At 34.6% G+C, this 21,355-nt stretch overlaps 1 protein-coding gene across 1 annotated transcript in view; it reads right to left on the bottom strand.

The window, feature by feature from the left end:
- Nucleotides 1-21,355, bottom strand: part of LOC141561889 (uncharacterized) — a 242,897-nt gene that overhangs the window by 13,882 nt on the left and 207,660 nt on the right. The window lies entirely within an intron of this gene.

Below are 21,355 nucleotides of genomic sequence, written 5' to 3'. Positions count from 1 at the left end.
GGAAAGATATTGTTAAGTATAGAAAGACATTAGTTAATTAAAAACAAAATATAGCAATGAAATTTTCCTTAAAAGAGAAAAAAAATGACTATTATTGTAACTAGGACATGCACTTTAATGGACAACCTCTGAAGTTCATCAATAGACATGTCTTGGAAACATATAGCAAATGGCCAATGAATTGCACCCAGAACTTATTTGAGGACTATTTGTTCCCATTCTTTGATTACTTATCGTTTGTAGAATGGCTTTTGTTCTTATATACTTTTCAGTTGTCTATATATTTTGGTACTAAATCCTGATCTGAAAAATAATATATAGTTGGGTATTTTTCCCTTTTTTCCCTAGATCTCTTCCAACCAAGGCCTAGATCCATCATTTTTGTTTGTACATAAGCTTTTCAATATTCTATAATCAAAATTATCTATTTTTATCGTTTCTAATTGTTTCTATCCCTTGTTCGGATAAAAACATATCTTCTATCCAAAGCTAAGAAAAAGAAGTCACCTAAATGGTACAAATATGGAAGGATCTGGACTTAGACTCAGGAAGACTCAGTTTGAATCCTTTCTTAGGCAATGTCTAGTTCGGGAAAGTTCTTTAACCTTTGTGTGTCTCAGTTTCCTTATCTGTAAAATGAAGCTAAAAACCACTTACATCCCCCAGTTGTTATAAGGATCAAATAGTATAATATGTAAATTGCTTTACAAACCTTAATGAATTATAAAATTGCTAGCTATTATTATTCTAATTATGATATGATCTTTATTACTAAAGTTACATATTCATTTTGAATTTATCATGCACTACTGCATAAGATGATGATCTAGGTATAATTCCTAATGGCCATCTTTTTAATGTTAATATTGTTCTAATATTTTTTATTCTTATGTTTTAACACTAATGTTATTCTAATTTTGTTATATTATGTAATAAAATATTATAATAGTGAAAGAATTGAAATTGAGAATTGCCCAAATTTCAAAAGTGATTTTTGAGTGGGCTTGAGCAGGCTATAAACTCTGTAACAAATAATGTCAAAGAAACATATAAGTGAAAAAGAAGATGCTCCCATGTATTGAGAACAATAAATTAACAAATAGTACATGAGTTCCAGTGGTATTATAAAGATGACAAAAAAAAAAAAAGCAAAGAAGGCTCTCAGCATATTGACCTGTTGGCAAATTTTGTGAGAAGACAATAAAAGGAACAGCATAGGATGGGAAGGGATGAACTTATACCATTAGAGGATATATCTACATCACAACATAAATCCATGTGACTATTGGAGCAGTTTTACAAATGATGAAATGGGAGACCAAGAAGGTAAAGTTAAATGCCCAAAGACCGCCACAGTTAATAAATAACAAATCTAGAATGGCAACCTCTTTATAAGCATAGGAAGCCACAGAAATGGAGGGGGTGTTTAGCACTCTGGTAAGAGGACTAAAAGAGTCTTTTTTAGGGTTACTCATCAATTTTTAGTGCATTCAACTTTCACCTATGGCTCCAAAAAGCTGAAGCATGGCAGAGAACACACTCCAGTAAAACCATCTCAGCTGCTGAGATAACCAACGTGGCTCAGACTCATCAATGAGTTAGGGGCATGTCTACCCCAAACATGAGAAGATTCTCTCCCTTCCACCTGCCCCGAAAGACTAGTGGGTGAGAACCTTCAGTGAGTTTGACTTTTGTCTTACCTTTGGACTTTGATACCTCTGGAAGAAAGACTTAGGCTGATAACTCTGAACAGCTCTGCCTTACTTAAGTCCAATTCATATACAAGTCAAGACATCCTTCCATCATGACATTGGTCCTCTTCAAAAACAAAATGAACAACTACAATATGTACAGGGGATCACAAGCATTTTAAATTTTAATGAATAATAACACAGAATGCAGAGTTGGCAGAAATCAACGAATTATATTTTTAAAAAACAAAATAAACATTAAATGTGTGCTAGGTGCTAAGAATACAAAAACATACACACTGGGTGCTAAGAAGACAAAGATAAAAAAAAGTACTTCTCAAGAAACAATTGCAAGAAAAGAGAATTAAGATCATTTAACCTAATCCCCATTATTATATAGTTGAGAAAACAGGTCCAGAGAATTAAGAAAACAGAGGTCCAAATTCATTAAAGGCATGCAGGACAGATGAGTTTGGTGTCTCTGTGTGTGTGTGTATACATGTATGTGTATGTATGTATATATTATATATAAATATATTATATATCTATATTATATATGCTATATATTAATATTGTATATCATACATGTTATATAATCTATTTATATATTACATAATATATTATATATAAATAATATATGCATATAAACACACATGTACATATATAGACATGTATTTATGTTCACATATGTAAACATGTGCAACCTTTGGTCACATACAGTGAAGTAAAGGGCAGAGACCAGTTCCTTCAATTCCAAATAATACTTGGATATCTTTTCCACTTTTTCAGTATTTGCTACATGTGAGACTTTTTAACTCCAATATCTTTGATTATTTTTGATATGAGATTTGTTTTCCTATGGAATTGTGAAAGATATTACACTGTGTGTGGAAGAATTAACTTGAGCCTCTAAGAATTTATATTAATACTTTGGGAAATTTTTCTTTTATGTGTTTATATTCTATTTGATAGAAGTTCTAGTTATATTCAAGAATATCAATTCAATTTAGATATTAAACAACTATTTCTTGATTTTGGAGATTAATTGTAGTCTATAAAATAGGGGTATCAAAGTCAAACAAAAGCATGTGGGGGTACTAAAATGTACACAAGGATCCCTAAGGGTCACATTTAGAAAGCACATTATTATTATTATTATCTGTTTTATTGTAGTTGCATTTATTTTGTTACAGGGAAACTAGGTGACACCATAGTGCAAAGAGTGCCCTGCAGTCAGGAAGATTTATCTTCTTGGGTTCAAATCTGGCTTCAGACATTTCCTAGCTATATGAGTCTTGGAAAGTTATCTTATCCTGTTTGCCTCAATTTTCTCATCTGTAAAATAAGCTGTAAATAGCAAGTCACTTTGCCAAGAAAAATCCAAATGGGGTAAACAGAAAGTCAGAAACAACTGAAACAAATGAACAATGAGATATGAATGAGATGTTCCAGGACATCTAACACTGAAAGCAAAGAATAGGAAGGCTTCCAGATTAATAGATTCCTATGGGATGTAAGTTTCTTGCGGTATTCTTTGAATACATCCAATGCTTTTCTGTCCCCAAGCCTTTTCTATTATTCAATTGTTTCAATTCCATCTGACGCTTAGTAATCCCATTTGAGGTTTTCTTGGCAAAAACATTCAATTGGTTTGCCATTTCCTTCTCCAGACCATTTGACAGATGAGGAAATGGAGACAAACAGGGTGAAGTGACTTTTGTTCTTTCCCAAAATGCCCTCTCTCCTCATCATTTATCCTTCAAAGAATAGGTAGAAGAATGGACCTATGATTTCATTTGTTTTTGGAACTCTCAAGAAGGAAAACTCTATATTACTACAGTTTGACATTTTCTGGGCTACCTGGGAAATTAAGTGACTAAAAGAGTTTCACACATTAAGTATGTATCAGAGGCAAGACATCTCTTCCTTGTTTCTAGGCTAGATTTCTATCCACTATATAACAATCTTTCTTTCTTCAAAATTCATATCAAATGCTTCATCTTTGATGAAGAATATTCCACTAAGGTAGAATGTATATAGAACACTGAGCCTGGAGGCAGGAAGACCTGAGATCAAATCTCTGTGGCTCTGACCAAGCCATTTAACCCTGTTTGCCTCAGTTTTTCCATCTGTAAAATGAGCTGGAAAAGGAAATGGCAAACCCCTCCAATACCTTTGCTAAGAAAATCCCCAATGGGATAATGAAAACAACTAAACAATAATATCATAAACTTCACTAATTATAAGTGACTGTTCATTCTTGTAAATCCAATAGGACTTGTTTTGTGCTTAGGCAATGCATAGGATAGAGACTGGATTTATATAGGATATGACACAAACTCTGGTTTGTATTATATCTATTCAGGTATTCAGGCATATCTCATCCTAGTGATTTCACAATTTATATAATTTCACAAAAATCTTGTTAATATATTTATTATAAGCCCAACCATAATATTGGAAAATCCCGAGACTGATTTCCAGAGATTAGGTGACATCCCCCATTAGAAATCTTTAATAATAGGCAAAGGTATCGGTTGCTAAGCAAGTCTAAGGTAGTGCTGGTAACAAAGGATATTCCTTCCACTAACTACATATGGTCTATTGAATATTTGCCATCCCTTCATGATCTCAACTGAGACCAAGCCGCCTTCCTCTCTAAATCCACCAAAGACACCAAAAGTTATATGTAATTATAAGAGATACAACTATCTTTAATTGCCATTTAAATATCCCTTGGGTGTTTAGGGTAAAAAGTATGAAGAAAAAAATGGCTATTTCTCCATTCATTATAAAGATCATGCAGTCTTAGTTCCAAAGGAATAATTATATAATTTAAGAAATATGTTCCAAAGATACCATAATTCAGACAACAAAATTTTAATTATGTGTGCTATTATAATATTTCACCTAATATCATATTTTGTTAAAATAATTAATAAAAGTACACACACTATACCTGTTATTGACTTATTCCTCTTAATATATTGTAACATTCTTGAGATTATGAATGGTGTCATTTCTCTATCTTCCTAGTACTATACTCAACAAATATTCATTAGATCATATATTTAGAGCTAGAAGACATCTTAATAGCTATCTTCATTGGCCATTAATCACTGTTTTGAAGATGTAGAAACTGAGGTACAAAGAAAATAAGGGACTCCTCTAGAGTCACACATTTAATAAATATGTAAGGCAAGATTCAGACGTAAGTACCTTTGGTTTATTTAATTTAACTAAATGGCCTACAATAAGTAATTCTATCCATTAAATGAAATGACTAAAATAGTGTAGTTATTACACATACACACACACACACATATATATGCACACACAGAACAGGCAACAGAAAAATTGTATTTGATTTTAGATTCAATGGAAATCATCTCACAAAGTTCCTTTTCAATCTAACATAATTCTCTTCCAGACAATTAAATGCATTTCTTAATATTCTAGCTACAAAATTAATTAGACTTTGTTCTTTCTTCTCTTGTGAAACAATCAAGGTCCATCACTTCCTTCAAAATTTATTTCTAAACTTACCTGTCCTGAAAAACCTCAAAGACAAAGACTGATCCTACTTCACTCTAGTCATTTCCTATCCTTAATAACTCCTAAGAAGATATCCAGTTTTGGGGATATATATATACATATATATATATATATATATATATATATATATATATATATATATATATATATATATATATATATGAGACAACCATAGATTATGTTAAAATATATACATATATATACATATATGTATATATTTAACATAATCTATGGTTGTCTCTTGTATATGAATTCCTTAATAGCATCCATTTAATAGAAAGTGTCTCATTTGTTCTTTCCAATAAATTGGTTAAAGAGTCCAAAATATTATTACACTGGGGCCCAAGGAGATGAAGTACTAAGAAGTGACAGAGTAGGAATTCCCCATGTGGTTTTCTTTCTACTAGAAGAAAGCACTGTGTTTATTCCTAGAGCTTTTGTCTCCTCCTGTGCTTCTAATGCAGTACTCAGCTCCCAAAAGTCACCTCATAAATGTTGGCTTCTTATCTAAGCACCTGGACACTTAGCCCTCATGAAACTGTGACTGTGATGGCTAAAGATATAGATTGTTCTGTTGTGCTAACTAATAGATTACAAATGGCAACTATATTCTAGTCTTTTTATGAAGGACTTTTGCAAAATAGATTCCTGCAGCTGGTAAAAGGTCTTGGCTTTTGTAAACTGAAAAAAAAATCTGTATTTGGACTTCTATGACTATGAGTTCCTTATCGTTATGACTATCAGGACTGAAGTCCCTTAAGAAAGTCATGGGTATCAGGAAGAAGGTTGGATGCCTTGGCTCTAGTACAATCAGACAAGAAATCTCTATGCATTATTATTTAGTGGAACCCACTACAGTCTGTTCAAAGTTTAGCCAGAACCCTATCCACACTAACCTGAAGCTCAGGACCTGGATCTATAAATAACTCAAATTCTGTCCTCCTGTGACTGACAAAACTCTTACTGGGTAAGTCCGATCACTCTTTCCATTCTTGATTTCTTTACTATAAGCTGTTCACTAGTATAACAACTCTTTTGGAAAGAATGAACAATTATACTCAACAGCAACACAATAAACCACAATGAAGGAAAAAAGAAAGGTTAAAAATCTACCTTCATTTAAATTTAGTGTTATATGCATTCGGCAGCCAGTTTAAGATGTCTAATCCCTTACATAAGAGCTATTCTTATAGCTCTTGTGAATTGTGAGTGCCTGATTTAAACAGGAGAAAGTAAAGGGTTATGGTCAGAGAATGGACAAGAAAATACAGATACCTCATTAATTCTACCTCATCTGAAAGATAAAAAGGAGAAGACAGCAGTAGTAGAGGATAAAAATAACAAAGGAAATATGAGAATAAATCTATCATTGGGGAGGGAAGTAGGCAGACAATCCAGAAAACAAGCAAAAGGTACATAATTAGACAACATATAAGATACTGAGGAGATCAACAGGAAAAATATAATGAATAAAATGAGCTCTCATGCAGAAAACTCAGCAAGAAGACTATTAAGGAAAAAAGAAAAAAAATAGAAGGGAGAATAAAAAAGGTCATAATACAATAATGAAATATCATTTAATGCTAAATCTACTAGAAATGATAAAAGCAAAACTACAAAGTATACTGTTGTCTCAGAAATCATGAATTTAAAAAATTCTATGCTGCTTCAAAATCAAAAGAAAAATTAAATTTAGAAATTAAAATGAACTCAAAGGGTAAAAATTAAAGCTAGCAAAGAATAATTAAGCAAGATAAGTGGGAAAAGTAGGCAAATTAGAAAACAGAAAAGAAAATATGTAACTCAAGACAGCCCCTGAAAATGGTCCTAAGATGTAGAATTTAAAAATGCATATCTAAAGGATAGATGAATAAAACAAAATCAAATAAACAGCTTTGAAAGACTATATGCATTCTACACAAATCAACTTACCTTGAGGAGAAGAGTACTTCTAAAAGCTCAATTTTGAAGACAATAAGTTTCTCAGAAAAATCACATGACTAAATGAAAAACCTAAATACCAGGTTACTATAACAAATAATTCGAGAAAATAGCCCAGAATTACTGAAAACTTAGAGTATGTTAATGATTGATAGAATCCAGAGATCACTGACTCAGAAAACTTTAGTTTCAATCATCAATGAATATAAGGATTTAATTTAAGAATTTCAATTTCAAATAAAAATATTATAAGCAGTCAAGAGAAAAGTCTTCAATTTTGAGAAAAATATATTTTCAAAACTCAGAATAACTCCTTATCTATGGGAAACAAAATTTTAATATAATATTCCAATATGCAGAGTGTGGAAGATACTCCCAAAATAATGTCCAGCAACGTTGAGCCATTGGTTATTAGAAATAGAAAGAATTTCTACAACAAGAAGTCATTCAAATCATTCTTCCAAAAGAATAAATATGGAATAGATAATTTGATATAAAAACATACAAACAGGAAAAACATAAGAAAAGTAAATAAAAACAGCACAAAAGAAAAGAATAAACATTGAAACCAAACTTTATACTATATACAATTTATTCTAAAGGTTTAAAATAAAGGCTGTTTTTTCCCCACAGCCATAAATCCAAAGCATTGATGAAAAAAAAAAAGATGGATTAAATATGCAGAATGAAAAACACATTTCTGGACATGGTTAATGGGGGAATCTATTTGCTTGACCATATATACATATATTTGTTATAAGGGTTTTGCTTTTATTTTTATATTTCAGTGGTAGGGAAGAAAGAAGAAAAAATAAACATTTGCTAATTTTTAAATTTAGTTTAAGAAATTCTATGCACACTGCAAGTCCTAGCTTAGGAGTTATCTCATCCAGTGTCTTTTGTACCTCTTATATAAAACCATTCTTAGGTTTTTTGTTGTTGTTGTTGTTGTTTTTTTGGTATGGTAATTGTTTATTCACATAGCAAAGTATATGAATATTGCTGGATATATGGTGTTTGTTTTTATATTTCTTTAGTGGTTAATATAATGTTTTACTCATAAGTACTTAATAAATATCCAGAAGACAAATGGAAGTAGAGTGAGGGGAAAAAAGGGAGGGGAAGGATAAGAGGAAGGAAGAAAGGAAGGAAAGGAGGAAGGGAGGGAGCAAGGAAGAAAGAAAGGAAGGAAGAAGGGAGGAAGGAAGGGAAGGAGGGAGGAAGAGGAGAAGGGAAAGAAGAGAAGGAGGGAGGGAAGGAGAGGAGAAAGGAAGAAAGAAGAGAGGTAGAGGGAGGGAGGAAAATGAAAGGAAAGAAAGAGAATCCTATTTTTGATGGGCCACCACTTTAATTTGTTAAGGTCAATTAGAAAATGTCCCCATCACATCCTATTTTAATGTAAGACTAGGTAGGTAAATACAAAAATATACAAATATCGTGTCTGTGGAAGTGTAAGAAAACTGAGGACCTATCTATTGGTGGTTTTTCTTAAAATGTAATTATACATGCACAGAAAGAAAAGCCAGAATCTGAAAATCAGCAGGACAGCAGCCATCTCTGCTCCACTATTATTCCACCATCAGAATCATGGCTGCATGAAGTGAGCCCAGGCACCAGGCTGAGAGACTCTAATTACCTTCAGACAACAACAAAAGCTGGCAGTCACAGCAACTGTAAGCGCAAAAGGCATCTGGAATGATCAATGCCCCATAAAGAATTGGGCATAGGGAAGGAACCCAGGACTGCATTATAAGTTTGATTAAGTATGTTTGGATGCAAATTTTTACCTCATCTCCACACCTCCTGCCCATTATACACACTCACACTTTGCTGGGTTTTATTCTCCATTAAACACAAAATACTAGTATTGTGAACTCATGCACCAAATCCATGCACTTGTAATGCATCAAGGGACTGTGTCTTTGATATCAGCATGTAATTAATAGAGCTCCAGTCCTAAACACGAATCTAAACTGCTTCACTCAACTTTAAAACCAATCTTGTCCAAAGAAATGAAAATTTTATAAATCCTTTAGATAGTGGATTTAGTCTTTCTGTAAAAGTCACATTTTGCATTGAAATATGCACCTACATAGTTCAAATTTTTGACAGTTCTAAGTTTATAGTCTTTTCTGGATTTCTTCAAAATAAAGCACGTGAATAGTTTTTTTAAGATCTGATTTGGTTTCTTGCCCCACTCATAAGAAGTATAAAATGGAGGAACATAAATTGATTCTTGCCTTGCCCTCAGTGAACCCTGTTCCCTATATCTCCAACGTACATCTTAAAACCATACATTTAAGAAATGTTAAGTTGAAACCTGTCAAACACTGGACAAGTTGTAAGCTTCAGTTTCCTCATTTGGAAAATGCAAAATAGCAGCACCTACCTATGAGGATCAAATTAGGTGATACATGTAATATTCTGAAACCAAAAAATTCTGTTTGAAAAATTAGAAAGGCAAACAAGTAACAATCAATTATTGCCTACTATGTGTCAAGTGCTTGTTAAGTGCTAGAGATATAAAGAAATGCAAATATACAGTCCTTGCTCTGAAAAAACGTATGGTCTACTGGGGGTAGAAGAGGCATACAGAAAGTTAAGTAAAGAGATAGCTGAGGTATAGTGAATAGAAACCAATCCTAAAAGTCAGAAAGAACTGGGTTTAAAGCTTGTCTCTGACACACTGGCTGTTTGACCTTGGACAAGTCATCAAATCAGTATTTAAAACCTCTAAGTGCCCTAGACAAATTTTTAAGATGATAGGTGGAAGAAAAATATTGATTTGCATTTATTGAGTGTATTTCTTCAACCAGGGAATTCCCTATATCAGAGATGTCAAATTTATAAGTTGGTCAGCAGACTAAACCAGATTAAAATATATTTTAAATGTTTAATAAAATAAATAAAAATACAAGCCAACACAGATGTTCATTTATGGTTTTCTAAATCAATGTGTGACTCATCCACCTCCCAAAATTCGCCCTAGAGTACTGAATTTTTAGGTCTAGTCCATAGCCATAGTGGTAGGAAGAGGAAGAAGAAGAGAAGACAAGGCTGATTAAAGCAATTCTTTGGCTCTACAGATAGTTTATAGAGATATAAACAGTGTCCTTAGAGACAAAAGACCTGAGTTCAAATCACAAATCATCACTTAGCACCTAAAAAACTCCCAATAAGTTACAGTACCTCTGGACCTTAGTTGTGTATGTGTGTGTGTGTGTGTGTGTGTGTGTGTGTGTGTGTGTGTGTGTGCACGTGCATCTTTGTGTTTTATTTGTAAAATGAAGGTTCTGGGTCACATCATCTCTAAGATCTTTTCCAACTTTAAATTCATTATCAGCCCAATTTTTGAGGATTTAAAGCTAACTGGAATGAGTGGGAAACCATTTCCTTTTGCTCTCTAACTTATTGGGCTGGCACTGAATTTGTTTGGAAACCAAGAAACAACAATGTCTTTCATAATCACCAAGGGCTCCACTCCAAGCAACAGATGTGGGGCATAGGGGATCCACAGGGTGCCAATCAGCCACTGATTTCAAGGGGAATGTGTCAGTCTCAATTGATCTATGATGAGTGGCTCATGTATGCTGAATGGAAGACCAGCTTCTATAATGATGTCACCACTTTACCTTCTCTTTTCAGTGGTAAATGATTCCTGTTCTTTTCAGTTTAACATAGAAATTATTCCCCCCTCACCCAAAAGTCATTTCATTCTTTTTCTCTGGATCATCTCAAATTTCCACAAATTGCTTTTAAAATGTGGAGCTGAAAATTAGACTCTAATAAGAAAAACAAAAACAAAAACAAAAACAAAAAACCTTACCAATGTTGAGCATAGGGGAGAAGATTACATCATGATCTATACCCTGGTTAATATTACTTAGGTTTTGCTCGGCTCTTCTGGTAGAAGCTGACATCCAAAAGAAACTAGGGTAGAATATCTTCTTGCCAGTCTTTGCAGAAAACTCACTGCAAAATTCAGTTTGTTTGTTTATTTTTAAATGATGTCAGGAATATTGAGTGGTTTTTTTCTAGAGAACAGCAACAAAAAAAAAACAACTTATGTTTTCTCAGAGAACTCTTATGTGCTGACAATCTGCTTCATCTCTACCTTGTGTTTCCTTATGATAACATCCATGAACTTCACTTCATTCTTTCATGTGAAATGATGACAAAATCTCTTCTGCAGTATACCCAAGAAGGAGACCTCACATCAAACCCTAAGACTCGTTTGTATTTGTATCCCGGGTGCTCAGAACTCAGTAAGCCTTTAATTAATTGTCATGTGTAGCGTGCCACAGGTAGCCCTAGGGAACTTCTAAATTTAGTTCTCTATACCATTAATTTTCTAATAAGAGGCAGAAACACAAACAGAATTGCCTGTGAAGAAGCCTAAGCCTATGACAAGATTAGAAAAAGCATTGGTCAAAGCTAAGAGAGAAGGACAGGATATAAGTGATTTTATACATGCACATCCTGTGATTGAAAATACTGACTCTGTAGGTAAAAAAAGGAGAAGATATGCACCATTAGATTTGAATAAAATTAAGGAGTGGGGAAGAGACATTTTACAGCAGATAGGATTACAAATAAGCACTTCGGCTTTTTAGGCAGGGCTGCTGTTGAAGGCCTACCTGCACTTTCACCAGTTCCTATTCAGTGGAAGACTGATTCACCAGTGTGGGTAGAACAGTGGCCCTTAAGAAGTGATAAAATTCAGGCCTTATTAGACATAGTGAACGAACAACTTGACCAAGGACACTTGCAGCCTTCTCTAAGTTCTTGGAATTCCCCAGTATTTGTGGTGAAAAAGAAATCTGGAAAATGGAGGATGATAACTGATCTAAGAAGAGTAAATGAACAGATGGAAACTATGGGAACTCTTCAGCCTGGACTTCCATCTCCTACTCAGTTGCCAAGAGAATGGCCTCTATGGGTTATAGACATTAAGGATTGTTTCTATTCTATTCCTCTAGATAAGGAGGATATGAAAAGATTTGCTTTTTCAGTGCCTAGTGTTAATTTGGCCGAGCCTTATAAAAGATATGAATGGACAGTTTTGCCACAGGGAATGAAAAACAGCCCTACTATGTGCCAAATGTATGTTGCAGCTGCTCTTGCTCCAGTAAGAAAAGCCTTTCCAAAAGTAATATTGTTACATTATATGGATGATATTTTGGGATGTGCACCTGAGGAACAAATGTTAGAGGCATGTCTACAAAGGACCATGGAAACATTAAAGTACTACAAACTGCATATAGCTACAGAAAAAATTCAAAGACATGCTCCTTTTCAATATTTAGGATATGAAGTATATCCTAAGACACTCACAGTACAAAAGCTTTCTTTAAGAACAGAGAAGTTGAACACCTTAAATGACTTTCAAAAATTAATAGGAGATATCCAATGGATGCGTCCAGTGTTAGGCTTAACTACCAATCAACTACAACCTCTATATGACATTTTAAGGGGAGACAGTGCTTTAAATTCACCACGCCAGCTTACAAAAGAAGCACAAGAGGCTTTGAGAGAAGTTGAACTGGCTTTATCCAATGTGGTTGAAAGAGTCACTCAAAAACCCTTGGAAATATCAGTTTTTGCTACAAAAGAGGCACCCACAGCAGTCCTTCATCAAGGAGACAGAGTGATTGAGTGGGTGAACCTCCCAGCACAACCAGTACAAAGCCTTACACCTTACCCAGTGCTTGTGGCTAGGATTTTATTAAAGGCTATTAAGAGAGTAACACATTATTATCTGGAATAAGTCCTGAAAAAATATACACATTCTATACTCATGCACAAATTAATGTATGCTGTGAGACCATCCCAGAATGGCAAATTTTATTGGCCACCGCTCCAAATTTTGCACATGGATCTCCATTAAAGATTACCCGGCTACTACATAATTGGCGATGGATTTTTGAAGAAAAGGTTTCTAAGGTTCCTCTTAAAGGACCAACAATCTTTACAGATGCCTCCAAAGAAAATATTTGTGCCATATACTCTCATGATTTAACCATAAAGAGAGTAATCAGGACTCCTTTTCAATCCACTCAACAGAATGAATTATTTGCTATCATGCTAGCTCTTACTTATTACCCAGGAGACGTAAATATAATTACTGATTCAGCCTATTCAGTAGGTGTAGTACAAAGAATTGCCACAGCCCAAATAAAATTTGCAGCCTCCAATATTTATCAGCTCTTTAAGGAACTTCAAGAGCAAGTGAGAAAACATCCAGGCAAGATTTATATCTTGCATGTCCACTCACATAGTGGACTTCCAGGTCCCATTTTTGATGGAAATTCAAAGGCAGATAGCCTTCTAACCATGTTAGCCAGTAGTCCTTTATTTCAGGAAGCACAAGAATCTCATTCTAAATATCATCAGGCTGCTCGAGCTTTACGTTTACAATTTGGAATCACAAGAGAGGAAGCTAGGAGCATAGTAAAAAGCTGTACAGCTTGTCTTCCTTTCCACGCTCCTACACTCCCTCCAGGGAAGAATCCTCGTGGTTTGAGACCCAATGAAATCTGGCAAATGGATGTGACCCATTATAAATCTTTTGGTCGTCTATCTTTTATTCATGTCGTGGTAGACACCTTTTCAGGATTCACATTTGCAATGCCAGCAGCAAAAGAGACAGCCCGAATGGTCACTGAATTCCTTATACAAGCATTTGCAATTATGGGTGTGCCACAAGCAATAAAAACAGACAATGGACCTGCATATACGTCCAAACATTTTACATACTTTTGTGCACAGTATAAGATTTTACATACCACGGGCATACCCTTTAATCCTCAAGGGCAGGCAATAGTAGAGAGAAGAAACAGAGATATTAAGACACTCCTCCAAAAACAAAAGAAAGGGGGAGCCACAGGTAGCCCTAGGGAACTTCTAAATTTAGTTCTCTATACCATTAATTTTCTAATTTTTGACAAAGATGCACTGGCTCCGGCAGACAGGTTTTATAACCCACCAGAAGGGCAGTGTCCAGTGCGAGCATCTCCACTGTCCTTAGATAATCGCCAGGTGATGTGGAGAGATCCAGAAAGTGGTGAATGGAAGGGACCAGATAGGTTAACTGCCTGGGGGAGAGGGTTTGCTTGTATTTCTTCAGCAGGAGAAGGAATCAGATGGGTGCCAACAAGTCATATTCGCCTTGTCCATCAGAGAGAGACAGAAAAAGAGAAAGACCTCAAAATAAAGGAGAAGATCTAAGAAACATCTGACACTGAAAGAGCATGGATAATAAGAAGACTGTTAAAGAACTTTAAAACCAGCAGGAATCATTGGACTTCCTCACACAAGACGAGACTAATGGACAATGGACTTATGGACATTTATACATTTTCAATTTATGATTATGTTATATACTTCTAGCATGTGTTATGTTACTATGTTACTATATGCTTATGTAATTTATGTAATTATCTGTAATACTTCCCATATTGATGGATTTATGTTTCAAGGTCATTTATGTAATTATCTGTAATACTTCCCATATTGATGGATTTATGTTTCAAGGTCATGACTGTCCTATGTTCTAAATCAAAAGAAAGGGGGAGATGTTAGGATTACTAAGTGAGAACTGAGGTTGTCTGGATAGTGACAAGGTGAGAATTCAGGTTGGACAATTACAAGGTGAGAACTCAGGTTGACTTGATGGAAGGAGCAGGCTCATTGGCTGAGGTGGTTCTTCCCAGAAGCCCTTGCATTATCCCACGCCCATTCTCTGGGAGAATAAAAGAGAGAACAGTGGGCCTGGAAAGTGAGTCTGCCTGGAGAAGGATAAGAGCTGGAGGAGATTCAGAGCCAGGATTCAAGGAGAAGTGTCTGCATTGCATCAGGCTTGACGGGGCTCTCTGCAGGAAGGGAAGTCACTTCTTTGGACAAGAGTTAACAGCAACTGCCTGGAGACAACGGTTCGTTACAGGAAGAAGAATCTGTCTGAGAGATTTGAGTAGACACAGCAGATCTCTTCCCAGAGAGCGATCCGGCAGCTTCTGGAGACGATAGCTCGCTACACCCACAACTACTTTGTTTATTGCTTTTCTCTGAGTTACCTTAAGTCTAGTAGGACTATCAATTAAGTAAATGAGATTATTCTGGCATGTTTCTGATAAATCATGCTAAATTCCTTTTTTTAAGTAGCCACAAGTTAACTTAATAACTAGAATTCTGTCAAGCATTAATGTTAAGTTCATACTTTTCAGAATCTGTCTTTTTCCTGACTTTTTTTGGGTAATAAAAGACAATACTTTATATTGCCAATTCCAAGTACTTTTTCTAATTTTCAAAATTCCTCAGAGGTCACCAACAACATTTCAGCAATCACATCTGCGAGTTCTTTCAGTAGCCTGGGAATAAACAAACTGATTTTGGGATGCTAAATGGTTTCTTAATATCTCCTTACATTTCTTAGGTTTTTGTTTCATATTTAAATCTAGAGATTATCTTCTTAGAGAAAATAAAAGTATAGTAGGTCTGGTTTTCATCATCCATTATTACTGTCCCATTCATTCTCAACTTTCATTATTTTTCTAGACCACAACAGATTTTTAAAAACTCCTTTATTATTCTTGGCATTATTTCTTGACATTGTTTCTCCCAAACCATATCTATTTCTTTTTTTTTTTTTTAACTCATTCTTGGTTACATGACCTAGATTATTTTTCAATTTATCAAAAAGCTGCTTCTAATGTTAATCAGATTCTTTAGACAACTTCCCCCCTTTTTATTCCCAGTAAAAAAATTCAAAATTGAGCCTTCAGAATTTCCTTTTTCTAGCACTCTTAAGATTACTTCCTTTTAAAGAATCTCAAACAGTGGGATCATCCCTATATTTTTTCTGAAATTGTGGGAATCTCCTTTTTAAAAGTCTAGCACATTCATATTACATTTATTTTTCTTATTATTATAATTTTGGATTTATTTATCCAACCAAAATAACATTTCATGAGATGTTGTTGCTTTCCTCATGGATTTATTAAAATTCAACCTTAAATGAGAATATTATCAGTCTTTCCCAATGAACAAAAGATCAGATTCTCCAAATCATGAACTTGATACTGTTCATTTAATTTCTCATTTGCAATTCTAATCATTAGGTCAGATTATGCATTGAACTTAAAAGTAAAATAAAAAAGTGTATAATTTTAATAAAGTTGCCTTTGGATCAAAAAACTTTTTAAAAAATTTCTTGATAATATGGTCACTTTCTTTTTAGGTTTTTATCAGTTCCTTTTCAAAAACTCTTCTCTCTTCAGAGGATTCACAGAGACCAGCAATCCAGTTTGTGGTTGACAACAAAGCAATTATTGCTTGAAAAAAGTTATTGGACTCTTATATTTCAGTTGGGCTTTTGGTTATTTTACTGTTCCTACTTCAATTAGCTAAAGATAGGAAAAATTACATTTTTTTTTTGTAGATTTTTATGCTTAAAAGTCATGCAATTGAAACAAACTACTATAAAAACCATTAAAAAGACTCATAATTCCCAAGAAAGGAATTAAGACTTTTATTTTTAATGAAGACAAAACCTAAGTGATTTTAAGTTAACCTTCTTAATATCCTGCCTTGAAATTTGTGAACACCAACTTTCACAGCAAAATGAAGGTCTTCAGAGAACCTCAATAATATACTGTCCTTTTCCCAAACTTTTCTAAAACCAAATTCAAAATCCAATAGACAAAGTCAATAACTGCAAAGCTATGGGGAAGTAAAAGGTTTCCCTAGTAGAACTTATTCAATAATTACACCTTTGCCTGTACAGGATACAAATACCTAGAAAATGATGATCAAGTCTTACTTTGTGTAATACATCTGGCTTCATAATCTGCCAGCGATGTCTTTGATGTTCTGAAAAACATCAGTAACTATCATAATTAAATCCTCTCTAGTTATTCAGCTACATGGCTTGGCTAATATTTCACACAATACCAGCAGAATAAAAGCCAACTAATTCCCAGACCTGCTAGTATAATTGGATTAAAATTCCTACTAATTATTGGTTCAGAGGAGAACAAGTGACCTCAATTCTTATACCAGATTTCTTTGCTCCATTCACCTTTTTTCTTACAGTCTGAATAATTTCATTTCACCAACCCTGTGATATGTTTAAATCAAAATCGTCAAAGAAGGAGGAAGAGGAGGAGGAGGAGGAGGAGGAGGAGGAGGAGGAGCAAGGAAACACTAAGGCATAAAGAGTTAAATACTCTCACTCAGAGTTAGTAGCAAAGCCTGGCCTAGAACATTTTGCAATTCTCCTGCTTATTAGGACACACTGGGGTTTCTGAACACGTAGAGGACAGATGTGTTTAAACTGTGCTTTTTTTTCCTCACTGAATCACACCCACAGCTAAGACTTGTTTTTCTCTCTTAGTATAATGTGTGTGTGTATATGTATGCACACACCCACATGTGGTATTCCCAAGGCAGGAGAGAAGAAGAAACATTTTAGGATGTACTGACATACCTCCTCAAATAATCTAGCTTAGCAATGGATTGCTGGGAAACCACAGACTGGTATGCAGAAAGAAATCTCTCTCTCTGTGTTTCTCTGGCTCTCTCTCTTATTCTCTCTCTCTCCCTCTCTCTCTTATTCTCTATGTATTTCTTTCTTATTCCGTCTCTCTCTCTCTCTCTGTCTTTCTTTCTCTGTGTCTCTGTCTCTGTCTCTTTCTCTCTCCCTCTCTTATTCTCTCTCTCTCTCTCTCTCTCTCTCTCTCTCTCTCTCTCTCTCTCTCTCTCTCTCTCTCTCGACTGGCCAACCACCAAACATTAGTTTCTGAGTGGATATGAAGGCAGCTAGTTTGCACAATGGATACAGTGGTGGGCTTGGAATCATGAGGACTCATCCTCATGAGTTCAAATCTGGTCGCAGACACTTACCAGCTATGTGACCCTGTGAAAATCACTTAATTCTATTTGCTTCAGTTTTCTCATCTATAAAATCAGCTACAGAAGGAAATGGCAAGCCACTTGAGTATCTTTGCCAAGAAAACCACAAAAACAAAGAGTTGAACATGACTGAAAATGACTAAAATAACATCAACTACAAAAGTGACTATAGTGACCCATTCAGCTATATCCCTTTCCAATTTCCACTTCTACAAACAGATCGAACTAGATCAAGATTTCTCTACCTAGGTTCCATAAACTTTATGTTGATATTTGTATTTCAATATAATTAGTTTCCTTTGTTATCTCATGTATTTTATTTTATGCATTTAAAACCACTATTCTGAGAAAGGGTCCATAAGTTTCTCCACATAGCCAAAAATCCATGATGTAAAAAAGGTTAACAACTCATGGACTAAATGATCTCCAAGGTATCCTTGGTCCAAAGTCAAACTCTAAAAGTTTGGTTCTAAGAAACATAAGAAGCTTATTTTCTAATAGAACAGATGTGTGTATGTGTGTGTGTGTATATGTGTGTGTGTGTATGTGTGTGTGTGTTTGTAGTTTTGATCACTCATGCAAACATGCAATCAAAGAAATCAACAAAACAAAATGTAGCCAAAATCTGTAGCAAAGAACAATTAGTAAAATAATTCTTAGCATTATTTTCCAAATTCATGATTTTTTCTATTTGTACAATTTTTCAATCCAAAGAGCTAAATGTCAGTTTTTAGCCATATATAGGACAATACCATTATTTTTGCACAAACTTTGAAGGAGGTTTGTTTGGGGTTTTTTTGTGTTGTTTTTTTTTTTTTAATTGCCTATCCTCTAATAGTGAAGGCTCACACTGATGTAATAGGAATGGGGCTAGAGGAAGAAGACTGCTGGGAATCTGGAAGAAAGCTGGCTGAAATGGTATATTTGAAGAAAAACAAGAAATGGGGGCTTACAACAGATCAGCCAAGAAAGACTACGAAAGGACCAAAGGCAAAAAGCCAAGACGTGCTTACAAGAGAGAAAGCCAACCATACATGAAATCCAGAAGCCCAAACAAAAACTATAGTTAAGACAAAATAATAAGTCATAAGGATAGGATGAGGATATTGGACTAGATGACCTTTGAGGTTCCTTCTATGAAATGAGAAAAAAAAATCCAGAACATTTTAAAAGAGCTATTTGTTGTTCTCAATTGGGTTTATCTTCAGTCAAGTTAGCACTATGAATTAACTCCTAACTGGCCAACAGGCTCCTACTAGAGAGGGTTCTCACTATCCCAAGAGGAATCAGATAAACAGGCAAAAGAGAAGTTAAGAAATGGGGACAAAGCAGCAAAAAGGCAAGAGACCTGGACAGGTTGGGAAAGTTTGTAGGACTAATTTTCACCTATTTCAGTCATTGTCTCTTGTTCTCTTCTACACATTATCTAACTTTCCTTGTGCTTTGTCCCTTTCCTTCCATTGACACCTTTTTTTTCTCTTCATAGACTCAAATCTTAGAGTTGGAAAGCATCTCAATGTCCAACTAATCCAACCCATATCTGAACAATAATCTGAGTAATGTCCATTTGTGAACCTCCAGGGAAGTTCCTCTTGAGGTAACTCTTTTGACTTTCAGATACTACTGGTCATTAAGGAGTTAATGGTAAATTTAGGAGTAAATTTGCCTATTTGTAATTTCTACCCATTAGTTCTACTTCTATCTCATGGGCCTTAGAACGATAGTAATGTCTCTCCCAAATACTAGTCTTTCTAGTAAGGGGAAAACAGCTATAATGACACCCTTAAGTCTTCCTTAAGCTGTTCAAGTTCCTTTGACTCATCTCCATAAAAACTAATTTTAAGATTTTTCTCCATCTTAATTGTCCTCAAAGTTTTCAATGTCTTTCCTAAAATGTAAAGTTTAAAACTGAATGTAATGTTCACATGTGATTTGATCAAAGTAGAGGGTACAATAAATCTGGCTATTTTCCTAGTCCAGGTCACCATGTGATTCTCAATGTAGTCTAAGTTTGAATATCTTTGTTGTGTACTGTATGTTCATGATGTGAATTCTAACCAAGTCAACCCTGTTCCCATTGTCAACCTTATCCCACACAAAGGAAAACCACATTCCTGGGACTGTTTTATCTTGTCAGCATGACCAAAGCTTGCCCAACCCACCAAATCAGTAAGAACCCTTCTGATAAGGGACCCTTCCTTCCCCTAGCAGACACTCTAAAAGCAACTCTTTGCTTTTGCCCCAAAAGCAACCTTTGGGACAAAAGCATCCTCCTTATCCTATATTAACATATCCCTCTTCTTGTGTTCCCATCATGCAATTGCTAACATAGAAATGTGAGTTTTTTCTGGACTTAGAACCCTCTCTACCCCCTCCCTAACTCTCTAGACCCCATCCTTATTTCTCTTCTCCCTTGTCTCCCCTGACTTTTAAATGTTGTCTTCACTCACAGCTCACTGCTAAATCACTTTGATTAGTCTGTTTATGTCTCTTGACAAGATAAAGTTCTTCTTGTGGCCAGGAGTCTTTCTGAGTTTTTCACATTTTAAACTGCTCTCTGAGAATTTTGAGTTTTATTATTTGTACTTTGCTTCTTATTCACTAAAGCCCCCACATTTTTTCAGACACATTTCTACCTAGTTACGGTTTATCTACTTTGTATTTAAAAAGTAGAATCTGTAGCCCTAAAATAGTATCTTTTTAAATCTCTATTAAATATCAATCTTAGATTTGGCCTCACTAAGCTACTAAAAAACAGCATTATTTAACCTAACTCTGCTGTTCAATATGTTAGTTATTCTTTACATTGCTGTGTCATCAGAAAACTTGGTAAGTATTCCATATATGTCTTTGTTCAAGCCATTGACAAAACTGTTAAACAACCCACCAAAACTTGGGACACTTTTTGAGACACTTCCCAACAAGCTGATGTCAAACTGCTGATGACTATTCTTTAGTTCAATGAACCTTTTAACCAGAAGTAAACCTTACCTTATGATAGTATGAATGTATCAAATGCCATTTTTGCCAGTTATATGTTCCCAGTTCTTAATTTTTAAATGAATATTTATATTTTTTCTAAAAAAAAAAAAAAACCTAAACTAAATTGCTTTTCCATATGAAAATACTGATTAAGCTGATCTGCTTAGTGTAGTATAAAACTTATGAAATTGACATATACTTATAAGAAATTCATCAAATTTTCATATACTAACAACTATAAGCAAGGCAGAAGAGTTTTCTTAAGAAATGATTTTTAA

This window comes from Sminthopsis crassicaudata, chromosome 3 (assembly GCF_048593235.1).
Source record: "Sminthopsis crassicaudata isolate SCR6 chromosome 3, ASM4859323v1, whole genome shotgun sequence".
In the NCBI taxonomy this organism is placed as follows: Eukaryota; Metazoa; Chordata; class Mammalia; order Dasyuromorphia; family Dasyuridae; genus Sminthopsis; species Sminthopsis crassicaudata.
Note: the sequence above shows the minus strand (reverse complement) of the source record. Positions and strands in the feature narration are given on the sequence as shown.